The following is an 18,344-nucleotide window of genomic DNA, read 5'->3' as shown; positions in this document are numbered from 1 at the left end:
GACACAATTCTCTCCTCCTGGTTCTTTTCTTACCCTGCTAGCTGATCCTTTAAATCTCTTTCTGGGTCCTTTTCTCTTCTTAATCAGCTCATTCACTCACACAACTTCACCTCTATGCATTTGATTCCCAAATCTACCTTACTAGCCCTAACCTCTCTCCTTCTCTGAAAATTCTCATCTCTCCTAAACACTAGGACATCTCTATGTAGATGTGTTATGAATTCTTCCAATTCAAATTGTCCATAATTGAACTGCTCATATTCTTTCCCAAATTCTCTCCCTAATCCAATTTTTCTATCACAGTTGACAATCCCATTCTCCTCATCACTGAAGCCCATAGCCCATAGAGAAGCAGCGAGGCTTAGTGGAAAGAGCCCGGGCTTGGGAGTCAGAGGTCATGGGTTTGAATCCCCACTCTGCCCCTTGTCAGCTATGTGACTGTGGGCAAGTCACTTCACTTCTCTGTGCCTCAGTTCCCTCATCTGAAAATGAGGATGAAGACTGTGAGCCTCACGTGGGACCACTTCATTCCCCTGTATCTACCCCAGAACTTAGAACAATGCTCTGCACGTAGTAAGCGCTTAACAAATACCAACATTATTATAACCTTGACTTTATCCATGACTCTTCCTGTCTTTCAATCCCCATATTCAGTGTCACCAAATCTTGTATATTCTTCCTCTATAGTAGTTCCACATTCCACCATTCTTTCTTATCCAAATAGCCACCACCTGGTCCAGGCATGTGTCATATCCGATTTGACTGCTAAATCAGTCTCCTCACTGTTCTCCTTGATTCCTTCTCTCTCCTCTCTAGTCCATACTTCAGTCTTCTACCTGGATCATGTTTCTAAAATGTTGTTTTACATACATCTTCCCATTCCTCAAAGACCACAATTGGTTTCCCGTTCACCTCCACATTGAGAAGAAACTCCTACACATTAGCTTTAAGGCACTTAATCAGCTCCTTTCTCATCTATCCCCTCTCTCCTCCTTCTATACCACAGCTTTCACTCATTATTCCTCACAGTTCCTAGTTCTTATCTCTCCCACTGTCAACCTCTTATTCATGCTCACACCCTCCCCTCTGCCTAGAACTCCTTTTTTCTTCCCATTTGACAGGTCACCACTTTTCTCATCTTCAAAGCCCTTCTTAAATATCATCTCTTCTGGGAGGCCTACCCTGATTGATTTCTTCTCTCCTCATCTGCTATTTCAGCACTTCTGTGCCCCAAAGGCACTTACAACACAAAATTCCCCCTCTAGCTCTTATATTCATATATGTATCCTCTACGATTTCCCCATCTATGAATTATTTTAGTGCATATCAATGCAACCACATTTACTGAGGACTTGCTGTGTGCAGAGTACTGAATTAAGCACTTGGGAGAGTACAATATAACACAGTTGATAGATACATTTCCTGCCCACACTGAGCTTACAGTCTAGAGAGGAAGAGAGACATTAAGGTAAATAAGTGATAGACATGTACATAAATCCTGTGGCATGAGGGAGGAGTGAATCCTGGTGCAAATACCAGTGCAAGGGTGATTCAGAAGGGAAGGGAGAAAATAAAATGAGGGCTTACTCAAGGAAGGCCTCTTGGAGATATGCTTTTAGTAAGGCTTTTAAGGTGGGGAGAGTGATCATATGTCAGATATAAAAAGGGAGGGCATTCCTGGCAAGTGGCAGAAGGTATGTGAGTGGTCTGCAGTGAGAGAGACAAAGATCGAGGTACAGGGAGTAGGTTGGCATTAGATGAATGAAATGTGTGGGCTGGATTTGTGTAGGAAAACAGGGAGTAAGGTAGGAGAGGGTGAGGTGATTGAGTGCTTTAAAGCAATGGTAAGGAATGTTTCTTTGATGCAGAAGTGAATGGATAACCTCTGGAGGTTCTTGGGGAGTGGGAAAACGTGAAATGAACATTTTTGTAGAAAATTATCTGGGCAGAGGAGTGAAATATGGACTAAATTGGGGAGAGGCAGGTCAGCAAGGAGGTTGATGCAGTAAGCAAGGTGGGATAGGATAAGTGCTTGGATTAATGTGGGAACAGTTTAGATGGAGAGCGAAGGGAGGAGTTTAGTAATGTTTTGAAGGTTTAACAGAAAGTATTTGGTGACAGATTATATGTGGGTTGAATGAGAGAGGTGATTTGAATATACTGCCAAGGTTACAGACCATTGGGGCAGGAAGGATGGTGGTGGTGTCTATAGTGATGGGAAAGTGAGGGTGAGGACAAAGTTTGGGTGGAAGGATAAGGAGTTCTGTTTTAGACATGTTAGTTTGAGGGGTTGGCATGACATCCAAGTAAGATGTCTTGAAGGCAGGAGGAAATGTAAAGCTGTAGAGAAGGGGAGAAATCAGGCCTGGAGTTGTGGATTTGAGAATCATCCACATGGAGATTGTTACTGAAGCCATAGGAACAAATGAGTTCTCTTAGGGTGTAGGTTTAGATGGAGAATAGAATAATTCCCTGCTGAATGCTTTGCTCTCCCCTGAGCTTTGAGATACTACTCCAATTGCTGGGAAGGAGATAGAGGAGGAGCCCATAAAAGATAAGAGGAGAACCAAGAGAGGACAGTTCAGTGAAGCCAAGGTTGGATAACATTTCTGGACAAGTGGGTGGTAGACAGTGATGAAGAAAACTGAGAGGTTGAAGAGGATTAGGAAGGAATAGAGCCTGTTGAATTTGTCAAGAAAGAGAGCATTGGTGACCTTGAGGGGGCCAGTTTCAGTGGAGTGAAGGGAGCAAAGCCAGATTGGAGGGGGTCAAGGAGAGAGGAAGAGAGGAATTTGAGACAGCGGGTGTGGACAACTAACTCAGAGTTTGGAGAGGAATGACAGGAGGGAGAAGGGACAATAACTTTATCAGTACTTACTTCCTCAACATACTGTGAACCCTTTTAAGGCAGGGAACTTGTCTTTTAATAGTGTTTTACTTCCCCAGGTTTTTAATACAGTGTTCTATACATGGTAGGTTCTTAATAAATGCAATTGATTGATTGATTGTCACATTTGCACAAATGGATAAGGCTTCTTTTGTGATATAGTTATTTCTGAAAGCAATACTAGCTAAGCGCACGTGAGCAAACACACACACACACACACACACACACACACACGCACACTCAATAATGGAAACGAAGGGGTGCAATTATTCTCTATAATTTACCTTCAGGGGCTACCCCTGCTCAACTTATTTCTTTTCTTTTTGTGGTTGGTGTGAATGATTTTGAATTGGTTGGGCACAATTGAATTTTTCAGAGAAATGTTGAATTCATAGGAGAGTTCTGCAGTGTAAAGATAGCTGAATGTACCTCAGTGGCGTAGAACCATCACAATTACCCAAAATGTATTCCCTCTGAAAACATGAGCATTATTTCAAGATTGAAGGCAACCAAAGTTTATAGTAACTTTAAGGGCTATTAAGCCAGTTCCTATATGGATCTAGAAAATGAATTGTATAAGCATTTAGAATGGGCTGATGATAAAGGGATTCATAAAAGTTGTTATGCTGATTTTATGTTGATGGATGTTTGAATATAAGGTGAATTATTAACCACAGGCAAGGGAAACTAATGTTTAAGTGTTGTGATGTATGTGTAATTGAAAGTGATTTCTTCTCTGCAAGATGGAGAGAGCAGGTGAAAGTGAAACAATAATGAGGGAGTTCAAATAAAGATAGTAATACAGTGAAACCCTGTTGAAATGACACTGCAAGTTGCAAAATTTCATATTCAGCTAAGAAATATAATCCAACTCGCAACCGCCAAAATGCATTTCTAATTAATGATGCAATTTTAGATGCTTTATTTTGTTTTAAGTTTCTCTCTTGCTCCTCAATTATCCTCTTACTTAGCCCCACTTTTCCTCTTCATTTCTCACTTTTTAATTCTCTGCTGAATGCTTTGCTCTCCCCTGAACCTGCCTTAGGTGACTGGCAGGTTTAGGCAAACTTATTCAACCTCTTTAGGCATGGAAGTCTCAGTCTGTAAAGTGAATGTAACATATAATCAGTCAGTCAATTATATTTATTGAGCACTTACTGTGTGCAAAGTACTGTACTAAGCACTTGGGAGACTATGATAGAACAATGTAACTGACACATTCCCTGCCCACAATGAGCGTAGAGGTTAGAGGGGAAGACAGATAGCAATATAAATAAACTACAGATATGTATATATGTACACACATATGTAAGTACATAGTTATGTGCAAAGTGTTAACTACATCAATTTCCATAATTTGGTATCTCAGGAAATTAAGAGGGTTGAAAATTAAGGAAACAAGAATGATGAAAATAATCAAGGGTGGGAGTTGGGAAAGTGCTGCCAACTCTGTTGTAGTGTACTCTGCCTAGCACTTTGTAGAGTGCTGTGCACATAGTGAGCACTCAATTAATATCACTGATGACGATGATTATGGAAGAACAGCAACTAATCATTGACCAATTTTTCACTTCAAGCTATCACTAAATCCTGTCAGTTCTACCTTCACAACATCACCAAAATCTTCCCCTTCCTCTCTATCCAAACTGCTACCAAATTAATGTTAGCACCTCTCTCAGCTTGATTATTGTACATGCCTCCTAGCTGACCTCCCTGCCTCCTGTCCCTCCTGACTCCAGTCCAGACTCCATTCTGTTGCCCCAAATCACTTTTCTTCAGAAACGTTCAGACCATGTTTCCCCACTTCTCAATAAACTCCAGTGGCTTTCCATCCACTTCTACATCGAACAAAAAGCTCCTCACCATTGGCTTTAAAGTACAAAATCACCTTGCCCCCTCCTACCTCACCGCAGGACTCCTCTCCTACTACAACCCAGTCTACAAATTTTGTTCTTCTAATGCTAACCTTCTCACTGTACCTCGATCTCATTTATCTCACCACTGACCTCTTGCTCACATTCCACCTCTGGCCTGGAATGCCCTCCTTCCTCATATCAGACAGATAATTGCTCTTCCCCACTTCAAAACCTTATTGAAGGTACATCTCCTCCAAGAAGCCTGCTCTGACTAAGCCCTCTTCTCCTCTTCTCCCACAGCCTTCTGCATTGCTCTTATTTGGTCCTCCTCTCATCCTCCCCCCCCATCCCTACCACACATATGTATATATCTGTTATATATTTATGTATATTAATGTCTGTTTTCCCTCTCTAGACTGTGAACTTGTGGACTGGGAATGTGTCTGTTCTTATATTGTACTTTCCCAACAGCTTGGTAAGGTGCTTTTCACACAGTAGGCACTCAATAGGATTGAATGAATAGGTTAGGAGGGTACACATTGAAGAATGACAAGGATAGAGTCAAGACAAACTTTTCCAACCAGTAGATATAGGCCAGGTGGAATTAGTTTCTGCAGAAAGTTGTGCAGTAGAGAATCAGTGGGCCTGAGAGGGATTTGGATAAATTTCTGGTCAGAAAAACTATAATTGGATTACCAAAGGAAAGGTAGAAATATATAGAGAAAAATTAAGGATTTTACAGGGTACATTCTTAAACATTAGGATGGGTGGCTAGGAGGGCCACCATCATATGGTTCTACAAGCAACTTACTACCACAGTCAGAAAGAGGAGTATTGAACTGGTTGGACTATTGACTAGATTCAGGAATGACATTGCTCATTTTCTTATACACTCTCTTCCCTTCCATTCTTCTCATCTCACTTTTCATCCTTTTCTTCTAACAGTGCACCTAGACTTTCCATATAATGAGAGAGGGAAAGAGGAAGGGTAGTGAAAAAGATCATTTGGACTGTATAAGCTTTGTACTAATTGTAGCGTACTCAATCTCTGAGAAGAAAAGCACGATTGCCCTACCTTTTAGGGACATGAAAACTGAATTTAGGCCTAAGAAGGATTTTTTTCCTCCATTCGAATAAAAGTCCATGCTGCAATGACACACTTGTAGTAGTATGTAGATATTATGGGAGGAACACTATTCAGTGAAGATGCTCATTGCTACTTTAATATGAATAATAATAATGATAATGATAAATACTATAAATATAGTCCTGGGTCAATTCATGATGAACTATGAACATTGAAATTTCCCCTATATGTAGCGCACATTCACAATTATGAGAGAATAATGCTTTCGTGATGCCCCTAGGGTGTCACTTGATAAATGAAGAGGCTTACATCACCTACAGTTACTTTGCCGTCTAAAAGAGTTCATTTACCTCATTATTATTTACAATCTCAATGATGTTAACAATGCATTATACATTCATCATCTGTCAAGTAGGTATTGCAAATTGTCCCAGTTTATCATCCTCAAAGTGTGCATGTCATTATATATATTTTATACAGAGACAACAAGGTCTAGTGGAAAAACCACTGGGATAGGAGTCAGCAGATCCAATTTCTAGTCTCAGCTTTGGCCCCCAAGGAAATCACTTCAAATCTCTGGGTCTTAGTTTCATTATCTGCAAAATGGGGATAATACGTGCTTCACCCTATTTCACAAGGATGTTGTGAGAATAAAAGTGTTCCACAAATCTAAGTTGTTATAATTATTATCACATTATTTTCATAATTATTATCATTGCCATTTTCATTGTTATTTGAGAATTGAAGGACAGGGAGTAATTGAAGGATCTAAAGTTACACACCTAGTCAAAGACAGAAATTGTTCATTTGAGTGATTATATTTGCAGTATGTCAATGTCAAAACCCCTAATATCCTTGCTTCGTAATTTCCAGAATTAGGCAGAAGGGAGAATATTTTCAGTTACTTAGGTACCCTTTTGAAGTTTGAGACAGTAAATGCATAAAATACCTTGAAGCTAATCTGACATGAAGAACAAAATCCTCATATTTGGCAGACTCCTCAAGATTGATCATTTAAGAGGAGGCTTTATAAAGTGATTATTCCATTTCACAAGTCTTCTTAAGCTCAATTTCAACATCCCTAGAACAGTGGCACAGGATAGAAGAAGGAGGAAGGTGGTACTGACTCTGATTCCCTCTATCACAAGGCCTCCCTCCCCAAACCTTGCCTCACCTACCTCGAGACCAGTATTTACTCCTAATTTTCCTCAAGCTGAGAATCTGGGAAAACTGCTTACCTCCCCCTACTCTGCTTCTAGCCAGAAAAAAAAAAAAATGGTGGGGTGTTTGCAGGGAAATCAGAGGAAAGTGGTGGAAAAGCTACCATGAAGGCTCTCCTAAGCACCCTTAGCTGTGAACAGGGTCCAGACCTCCCCAAGTTTTCGGGAGTTTGGAATCTGGGTCCTAGGTGTATGTGACTCAGCTCAGACTCTCCATGATGCCACAAGAAGCAGGATACAATAGGTGCCTGATAGAGGCCAGATTGGCAATTCATTCAATCGTATTTACTGCTATATGTGTGCAGAGCAGTGTACTAAGTGATTCTGGTAAGTGTGTTTGAGGTTAAGAGCTAAGCTGAAAGTTTGAGGGGGGCACTGTGACTGTATTGCTGCTGAGGGATCAGAATAAGTGTCCCCATCTGGACCTCTTCCATTTCTCCTGGATTGAGAAGCAGTTCTATTGACTGATCAGAGGGAATTATGTCATGGCATAGAAGACTCAACAGGCAGATTTCTCAACCAATCAAATCTTTCATAGGCATGTTGAACAAACAGGCAGAGTTGTCCACCAATCAAACCCCGCATGAGAGAACCAATTTGAGAAGGGCATATCATTAAGCAATGTCTTAACTGGAGGAATCCATAAAACAAAGGTTTCCCAGAAATCTTTCTATGGCCAAAGCAGTTATAGTTTGACAGATCATATCCCTGTCATGTACTCACCCAAAATTAATTTTCAATAGTACTAATGCAATTCCTAGTAGTAACTCTACCAGTTAATAATAAAGATAATGGTATTAATATATGCCAAGTACTATGCTAAGACTGGGGAACATACAGGACAATCAAATCAGAGTCTCTGAACCAAATGGGCTTAGGCATGATTCCATGGTTTAGTGGAAAAAGCAGGGGCCTGGGAGTAAGAAGATCATGGGTTCTAATACCAGCTCCACCAGATATCTGCTGTATGACCTTGGGCAAGTCACTTAAGGTCTTTGTGTCACAGATACCTCATCTGGGGGAAAAAAAAAGTTGGGGATTGAGTGTGAGCCCCATCTGGGACAACGACTATATCCAACGTGATCAACATATATCTATCTCAGTGTTTAGAACTATGTACCAAGGACTTAACAAGTACCATAATTAGAATATTAATGAGACTATTTCAAGTATGTTTGAGGTGGCCTTTTAAGTAATGAATATGTAGAGAAAGACAAACCTTGCAATAAAGCTCCAATAATAGTAGCTACAGAAGTGGGGAGGTGCATGTTCAGATGAGACAAAATGAGAAATCTAGAGGTGTTCAAATTAGAGAAAAAAGAAAGTTAGATGTTCATATATCACTTTAATTGGAGGCATACAGACCATGGAGATGACTTTTCCACAAGAAAAGATTTAACTCCCTCTTTTTCTCTTCCCTAATTCCCATCACCCACTCAAAGTATGCAACAAAGCCTACTAATTTTGTGTATGTATCTGAGACTATTTAAACATTATTCCAACTTAATACAGCTTTGAAAATGTTGATCAATTGGTCAATTTGGGATTTTGCTCATGCTGCAAGATCTACATTAATAACATAATAGAAATTCTCATTTTTTCAGAATATTTTATGTCAATTGTTGAGAAATGTATTATTGTGCTACGATCTAGATTCACTCATGTGCAATATGAAAATGGAAGATGCATATCTTTGGTCCATATTGTTATGGAGTCAAATTTTACAACAAATTGCCGAAGCACATTGCTGTCCCAGTGCTGAACTTCTCCTTGAGTTTGAACTACAGTGTCAACCAACATCAATTATGCATAAATGCACTAATCTTTAAAGCCAGCACAAAATTCAGTGTGAATAAAGTAGCTTCATATTAGAACAGCTCGAATATATTCATTTTCCTGCAGGAGGACAGAGCAACTCTCATTGCTCTGCAGGAGGACAGGAAACATTGCCTGCACGACCATGACTCTTTTTATACAACTGTTGTAGATAATCCTTTATAGTAAAGCTTTTTAGCAATGGACAAATCATTTGAAATTCTGTTTTGTTGAAATGGCACACGAACACTAAAACAGCATGCAGGAACTCTGTGACTTCCACATGGTATAGGCTTTGCACAATTTAACAATTCCCAAGAGAATATGCTTTTGAATTATTTGGACTTATGCAATCCCATAAGTAGTTCTGCTTCCACGCTACTCCACATTGCAAATTACTTTTTTTTTTCCTTAGCCTCTCCAGAAATTACAGTGCTCTGATATTTTCATGGGGTATGGCTATGCCTGCTTTGTTATGAATGTCCAAGGTGAAAAATAACAGCCATAGGGTACAGTGAGTGTTGCAAAGATTGGCAGATATACTAATGGAAACAGAGTGAAGATGGTGGTATGGTTTCATGCCCTTTTGAAAACAAATCAATAATATTTTTGAGTGTTTACTGTGTATGGAGGTCTTTCCTAAGTGCTTGGGAGAGTACAGTACAATAGGATTGATAAATGAGATTCCTGCCCTCAAGGAGCTTAAACTGGGATGACTTCCACTGCTTTCTGCCACACTTCAGAGTATTTATATTGAGCAACTGTTGTACTCATGCACAGATGGAAGGAGAGGATTTTGCAAGCAGGTAGGAGATTTTGCTCAAATATGTGAGAGACAGTCGAGAAGCATGACACCGTAGATGTGCAAATGGAAGAGTGCATGGAAGGTTAGGAGAAGAATTTGAGGAAATTACTCCTTTTGTTTTCAATTTTCTCAACAAAATTGTTAGCAAGGTTGTCAGAGGCAAGAGGCGGCAGGAGCAGCAATAGGAGAACTTAATGAGTTTAAGTTCTGGAATAATTGATAAAGACAATAGGCAATGAGCAAGGGAATTGGTGAGGAATGAGAGTAATGTCGCTGTGTGGAAGAGGGGCAGAGTTCTAGCAATTCAGAATGAATTGAAAGTGGACTACTTTGGCTTGGGACCTGAATTTTTGTCAATTGCATCATGCAGCTTAAGCATGTGTGGGAAAAAAATTCTCAGGTCTTGCTGCATCCAGTGTCTCTCTTCTCCAGTCCATACTTCACTCCACTCTGCAAGCTGTATCTCATTTTTTCTAAAACACTGATCTGAAAATTCTCTGCACTCCTCAAAATCCTTCAATGATGTCATTCTTTTTTTCTGTATCATGTGGAACTCCTCACTGTTGGCTTTAAAACACTAAATCTGCTCTCTCCCTCTTACTGATCCACTCTTCCCCACCTCAACCCAACTTTCACTCTTCATTACTCTCAGGCTAATCTACTACGTCTTGTTCTTGTCTCTCCCTTCTCTGATGCCTAGCTCACAACCCTCTGTCCTGACTGAAACTTCCACCTCTGTCAAATCTGCCTGACCACAGGTCTCCTTATCTGTAATCCTCTTGTGAATTGATATCTCCTCCAGAATGGCTTCCACTATTTATGTTTCTTCTCTTCCGGTCACGTCTCTCCAGTAGCCAAATAGGAACTCCTTCACTCATTCATTCATTCCATCCAATTTATTGAGCACCTACTTTGTGCAGAAGCAGTGTACTAAGCACTTGGGAGAGTACATTAGAGCAAGAAGCAGGTACATTCCCTGCCCACAGCAAGCTTACAGTCTAAAAATGAGCTTATGCACTAATATAGCCACACCCACTGATAGCATTTCTGTACTTACCAATTTACATGCTCTTCAATTTAAACATCTCCTCATCCATACATCAATTTTTCTTTGTCCTTCTATCTGTAAAATGTGCTGCGACTGTCTGCCTAGCTAGACTGAAAGCTTCAGGAGGGAAGGCATCATGTTTTCTAGCTCTATTCCAGATAGTGCTCTGCACAAAGTAGGCACTCAATAATTAGTATTGACTGATTGAGAAAAGGCTGTACTTCTGCTCTAAATTAGTCACTTATCCTTTTTTCTCTCACTCCTTCCCAATCAATCTTGAAATATCTGTCAGAGCAAGTCAAATATTGAAGTAATTGAGATGTAAGGATCCATTTCTTCTCATTTGATCAATCAGTGACTAAATTAATGGTATTTATTGAACATTAGTATGTGGAGAGCACTGTGTTAAGTGCTTGGGAGATACAGTACAACAGAATTAACAGACATATTCCCTGCGCGTAATGAGCTTAAAGTCTAGAGGGGGGCAGACATTGAAATAAATTAATGAATTATGGATACATATATGAGTGCTGTGGGGCTTACAGAGGGGTAAATAAAGGGTGCAAATCTAAGTGCAATGGTGACACAGAAGCGGGTGGGAGAAGAGGAAATTAAATCTTAGTCAGGGAAGACCCCCTGGAGAAGATGTGCCTTCAATGAAGCTTTAAAGATGGGGAAAGTAACTGCTCCCTTGGTGTTAACTTACTCATTGTGTACTGGTCCCCTGGCCCACATCCTACTTCTGTCCTGGAATGCCCTCCCTCCTTAAATCTGCCAGAAAATTACTCTTGTCACCTTCAAAGCCTTACTGAAGGCACGTCTCCTCCAAGAGGCCTTCCCATACTAACCCCAAACTTTCCTAATCTTCCAGTCATTTCTTTGTCACCCTGACTCACTCCCTTTGCTCCCCCCACCCACCACAGCACTTAGCTATGTATCTGTAATTTCATTTTTTATATCTATTTACTTGATGTCAGTTTTTCCCCCTCTAGACTATGAGCTCCTTGTGGGCAGGGATTTCCTTTGTTTATTGCTGCATTGTACTTTCCCAGTGCTTGGTAGGTTGCTCTGCACACAGTATGTGCTCAATAAATGCGATTTAAATACAAAATACTTGAGCATTCCAGGCTAGCGGCAGAATGTGCACAAGAGGTCAGTGGTGAGAATGAAGAGATAGAAAGGTTGAAATGAGGCGCTTACCCTTAAACAGGCCTCCTTTCACAGGTTTTTAACAGTGCTAAACCAGATTAGATAAAGGGAAAGGATTACACACTGCTGTTTGATATCATCCAACCCCTTTCTGTCCTTGCTTTTGATCCTGATCCAAAAATACTGTGAGTGATCCCTGATGTAGTAGTGGCTCTGATCACCTCCTAGGCCTCTTCCAAGGGGCAGGTAAACCTAGAGGAGAGGAAAAAGGAGGCAGAAAGAAGGTCTGGCACTATCTTCCTTCTGATTCGTGTTAATGATTATAGGGAACTAGACAACACTCCAAGTCTGCTGCTATGCATTGAGAATGTATGGTGGTAGCTCAGAGCATTTCTACCCTTGAAGTTGGAATGAGCTGGAAAGACTTGCTTTATGGGTAGGATTTGGAAAGAGGAGTAGCTAAGGTGTGAGAACTTTAAAGCAATTTAGCTTCGCACACCTCACAAACTCCCCATTTTTTCCTAACCAAGAGGATTAGATTGATTGTTCCAGAGAAGCAGAATTATAAAAGGATTGCTGCAATGTGCTATGAAACTTCAAAAATAGTAGTCTACTAGTTAAAATTACAACATTTCCCTGTGCTTGTTTCCCAGTATTACTCATTTCTAAGGTGTCAGAAGCAGAATGACCTCAAATGAAGTGAAAAAATTAATCTGCACTTATTTTGGCCAATTTGGCTGAAAGGGAGAATTTCCACCACTCTCCAACACTCAGACTGGAAAACATGTCTTCTAGCCAGGATATTATCTAACAGCGATGAAGCAGACAGTGTGTATTTGACTCTGTTCTAGGTCTTAGGGCGTTAGAAGGAATTTGTGACTTGATCACTGCCCTCAAGAAGCTTCCAATCTAAAGGAGACAAAACACTTTTTTAGCAATAAACATTCTTTAATGATTCCAAAAAAGACAAATAAATGTTCACCATCAAACCAGGGAAGAAAATGGTTTCTTCTGACAGAAGTTCAATGGTTTTACTTTTTTTTCTTTCCTTAGTCTTTTACTGTTGTTTTCCGGGCTCTGTTTGCACTGAGCTTCCAAGAGATTAGGATGCTCCTGGACAGAACTGGTTTCAGCTTGGTCTGTGACTGATAGAAGCAGAATAGACTAGAGCCTGGCTGTGCGTCTCTAAATTTTATAGGCCCACTGTGTCTATTAGGTTTCCCAACACACAGCGTTGCAACACCCCAATAGCCATCCTTTGCTTATTTTATATGTGTGTGTGTGTGTGTATACATAATATATATCTTCATACCCCAGCACTTATGGACACACATATATATGTAAAATATATATGCCCCCCTCCAGATACACATTTATATGTGTGTGTGCATATATATGTGTATAATGTGCATTAAAGATCCATTCTGCTTTGTCTCAATTTAATCCCAAAATATTTGTCCTACTTCCTATCTAACCCTTGTTTTTCCTACTGTTCCCACTATTTGCACATTTTTGTATGACTGTTTTCCCAGTTAAATGGAAAGTTCTTCATGGGTGGGAAAGCTTGAACTTCATATCCAAAAGATCACTACTCTCTCCATTTTTTAATCCCTACCAAAATCATATCTCCTCCCACAGGTCTTCCCTGTCTAACCCCTCATTTACCCACCTATTCCCTCCTACCTTCAACATCACCTATGCATTTGGATCTAAACCCTTTAAGCACTTTGATTCTCTCTCTATCCAAGCCCCTTATCACCTCTAAGCACTTTTACTATATTCAGCCTACCTCAGCCCCATAGCACTTATGGATATATCCTTATGTTCTGCTATTTCCCCTATTTGTAATTCACTTTGTCTTTTCCACTAGACTTGAGCAGGAGGAATTACGTCTACTTGCTCTATTATAGTATACACTCCCAAGTGCTCAGTATGGTGCTTTGCTCGCAGAAAGTTCTCAATAAATAACATTGATTGGTTTTGTGCTGTTTTACTTCCCAGTGAGTTGTATTTAGAAGAAACTCTCTATATCTCATTATCATTACCATCACTGTTACTACTAGGTTCTTTGAAAGTGTGGAAAAAGTCGTGGGTTTTGGAAAAGCCATGTAAGTAAGCTTCTGGTAATAACTTCGCCCTGAGGTTTTGACCTTAAATCTGGGGTCACCTCTTCCATTCCATACTTCTTTTCAGTCTGCAAAGGAGGAGGTGAATTACTATTCAGGCCCATGATTTGGACCAATAGAAATTAGCTTTAGCAATAAAGACCCAAGCAAATATGTTTCCTCTCTCCCTGAATGTTACATTATTGTTATTATATCTGTCTTAAAGTTATCTGTTGTTCATGTTTTTCTTTTTGTTCTGTGTGATGGTAGACACTCCAGTAAAATATCTGAACTTACAAAAAATAGTATAATATTCTAATAAAACCCTATGGGGTTGTCAAGCATAATTCCATTCCCTTCACTGTTGATCACCGAAATATCCATGAATGAAAATAGCTCCTTGTTGTCCATTAGCTTCCATCTGATTAATGAAAGTAGAGAGATGTTTTGAAATACAAAATCAGGGAAGGATTTTAGCTAGGAAGACACAGCTAGATCCCAAATCAAGTCAATGTTGGGCAAATGGCAGTCAAATTTCCCAGGGGTTGAAATCAGAATTGGGGTGAAGATTTTTTTTTCCTCCTTCTGAGTGCAATTGTTGGTTTCAGACAAAAGGAATGGAAAATTTAGCATCCTCACATATTCTCCTCTGACATTTTGTTTCTTTCTCTTCCTGAACCAACCATAAGGCTTGAAAACTCTAGTTCACCACTGGAAGCCAAGTATAAAATGTAAACTCTCTCTCAACTCAGAACGGCCACCCTCAGGCTACATCTGCACAATCAAATTGAAGTGGTGAGTTGAGGCAATTATCTGGGTATTTCCAGATGGGCCATGTTTATTGATCAAATTATCTGGAAAATCACTCAGCACCCCACTTCAATTGACTTTGTCAACCAAGTCAAAGCCTTCACCTACAGCGTTTAAACAAATCACTGCCTAGCTCTGAACTGTGATTTATGGTAGGAACCATGATTTCTGCCCATTCCAGATGTAATTTACTGCTACATGATTGAGCCCACTGGTAAATTTGACCACAGAACCTAATTCTGACTATAAATTAGGTTATGAAATCAACTAAATACCTTGGTGAAGACTTGGCCCAGGGTTTGATTAGAGAGGAGACATATGGTGGTGGTTGATATGACAACTCTCTAACACAACCAGTTCAGAAACAAATTCATTTTCTGGGTTCAAACCAGCACTTTCCTCTTAAATTCTCACCAACATGGACTTGTTTATTTGTTTAAAAACTGTTAGTTGCACTGTGATTAAAAGTGCATTCTTAAACTACCAGATTCCCTGTACCCTGAGTTAGCATTGGGTTTAGAAAAAAATGAACTTCTGTTCATCTGAAGGGTGGAGATTTAGCTCATATTGTACCAAGCTGCTTGAAGGAAAATCAGTTAGTGTGTGCTGCTCTTTTATTGCTTTATTACATCAATAAATTTATATGTATATGCAGATTTTCTTGAGTGGGGCATTTTCCTAATAGTGCATTTATTGAACTTTGATTTTTTTTTCCTCTCCATCAAAAGCCCTTCTCTTCTGCTGTCTACAAGCACATATCACAATGTTCCCAACTGGTTAGAGCAATAGAACCATAGAGTGTTCACTGATTACAAGAGGCAATCTGATTATCTGTCTGTAAAGATTATAATGCTGACATCTCAGAAGCCTTGAGTTGAAATCACACCTACACTGAAGGAACCATATATCATAGTTTGAAAAGCTGGGAAGAGTCAGTGCAATGAGTACAGATGCTTTAATCTCCATTGCCTGTCTACACCAGAGAAAGAGAGGGAAGAAAAATTCCAGGCCTTAGGTGAAATGAAAGATGCCTTAGGAAATGGTGTGGAAAATAGAAAAGAACCCTCTTTATAGCCAGCTCAGGGTAAGTCGTTTTGGCAAGTTTTCTTTGACATGAAAATCTTTTGCTTTTCTTAGGTAAAAAAATCAAAAAATCACTGCAGATCTTTTTCTCCTCTTTCTTTTCTCCAGTTCTATTTACTTGGAGACTCATGCAGGTGCACTGAGCCAACACAGCCTTTTGAAACCATTTGTAAGAATTAAAGTGTGCACAGAAGAAAAAGTTGGTAGATTATTTTTTTTAGCTTCTGAGAATATAGTGCATTTAGAGCTCTGCAGAGAGGCCAAAACATCTGAAATCCCAGTGGATAATAGGCAGCATTTATTTATTTGGATTTCAGGCTAGTAAAGTCAGGAAAAAAAAATTCTCCTTCACCATGCGGGAAGTGGCTTAAAGAAAAATATAACTGTATCTGGACAATGGTGAGTGCTTAGATCACATCTCTCTCAATTAATGTAGCTATGAAATATCTACTTTTTGATGGATCATGCTTTTATTATTTTAAAAATGATAACCAAATTTAATTTCCATTGAGTCTAAGTGAGACTAACAGAATGAGAGCCCCATTCATCTGTAGTTCAAAGTGAGACCTCAGACTCCCTATGGAATTATCTATAGCAACAAACTAGAGTTGAGGAAGTGAAGTTGCTTCCATCTCACTACTAGTTTCTCAATGAAAATTGGTTCTCAATCAATTATATTCATTAAGTGCTTATTTTATTCAGGGCTTTGTACTAAGCACTTGGGAGAGTACAGCATAACAATATAACAGACACATTTCCTGCCCACAAGATTACAGTCTAAAGAGGGAAACAGACATCAATTTACATAAATAACTTATGGATATGTACATAAGTACTGTGGGGCTGGGAGACCTAGAAGGAAGTGGTAAAAGAGGAAATGAGGGTTTAAGTCAGAGAAGTCCTATGGAGGAGACGTGCCTTCAATAAGGCTTCGAAGATAGTAAGAGTAGTTTTTTGGATATGAAAAGGAAGGGTGTTCCAGGCCAGAGGTAGGACATGGGCAAGAGGTCGACAGCAGGATAGACAAGATCAAGGTAGGTTGGCATGGAGTGTGTTGGTTTGCTTCTAATAGGAGAGTAGAGAGGTGTGGTAGGAGGGGACAAAGTGATTGAATTTTTTTTCATCAAATATGTATGATGAAAAATGCAAAGAAGTCCATAGAATGGTAGAACCGTTATTTAAATTGATACAGGTCTAAATTAAACCTTCCTAAAGTGTGAAAGTAGAAGAAGAAAGCATTTCTACCTTCACCTGTAATACGATCAAAATAATTTGTCTAAAAAACAATGGTATTAGAGTTAGTCTCCTGCCTGGGTTTTTCAATCATGAAGATCCACATAAACCAAAATTTGAAATGGAGCGACCTTCACTGTTGCTCATCATGATTTGAGGATCCTAGCTCCTCAGACCATCACAGTGAAAGAAAAGAGCTTGTCTTTCTCAACTGGACAGTTGTGGGAGGGACCTAAAGATGTTTTTGCACAGCATTGTGATTTCTGTACTGCTGTTGAATTTTGTTTCCCATTCTATATTTTTTACAAGTAAATTTAACTTTTATGATAAAATATTTTTTCTCCTTTTCCTTCTTTTTATGAAAAAATATTTTTTAATCAGACTGTTTTAAAATGTGCTGTTGACTTTAAAGACCATAACTTGCATGATGCAATATTGTATGCTCTAAAACCATCATTCAAGAGAATAATATGAACACCATAAGTATAATAGGGCTCACATTCATCTGGTGAAGAAAAGGGCACATTTTCCCACCTGCACTAAAGACAGAAAAATGAGCATTTTAGAAACAGCAAGCTTTATACCTCCAAAATAAATAAACATATTTTCCTCTCAAGAGCTAATATTTTATGAGAATCAGACCAGAATGACTATTCATTAGTGTCAGGAGGTCTTTTTTAATGAATCAATTTAGTTCTTTATTTTTCAATAGCAATAAATAACATTTACTTTTTTAGCTATTTCTATATTTCTTCATCTTAGATATTCAGTTTGCCTTATGTTATCTGATTCGCTCCTCCATATCTTTGTCACGGGATTTTTCTTTTTTTTTCAAGATTTAGCAAACAGCTTCTGCCATGTTTCTAGTTGCTTTCTTTTTTCTATTTTTGTTTTTAGTTTTTCTTTTTTAAACTTTTAATATTCCAGTTTGACTGCATTTTGACTTTCATTGATTTTCTTCTGTTTCTATTTATTAAATAAATAGGTAAAAACTCCACTGATTTAGCATAAGAAAATCTTCCATTTTCTAAATGTAAATTGCTATTGCTTGACAATCCCCCTGTCTTAGAGACCTGACTCAATCAACTTTAATGCATTATGCTGCCCAAAATAATACTAGTGCTGGTCATTGGTTTGGGGCAATATCAATCAATAACATTTATTGAGCACTTACTGTGTACAGAACACTGTACTAAGTGCTTGGGAAAGTACAGCACAAATAAATTGGTAAACATTTTGGAAACCA

Source organism: Ornithorhynchus anatinus, chromosome 3 (assembly GCF_004115215.2).
Source record: "Ornithorhynchus anatinus isolate Pmale09 chromosome 3, mOrnAna1.pri.v4, whole genome shotgun sequence".
Lineage (NCBI taxonomy): Eukaryota > Metazoa > Chordata > Mammalia > Monotremata > Ornithorhynchidae > Ornithorhynchus > Ornithorhynchus anatinus.
This window is presented reverse-complemented; position numbering follows the sequence as displayed.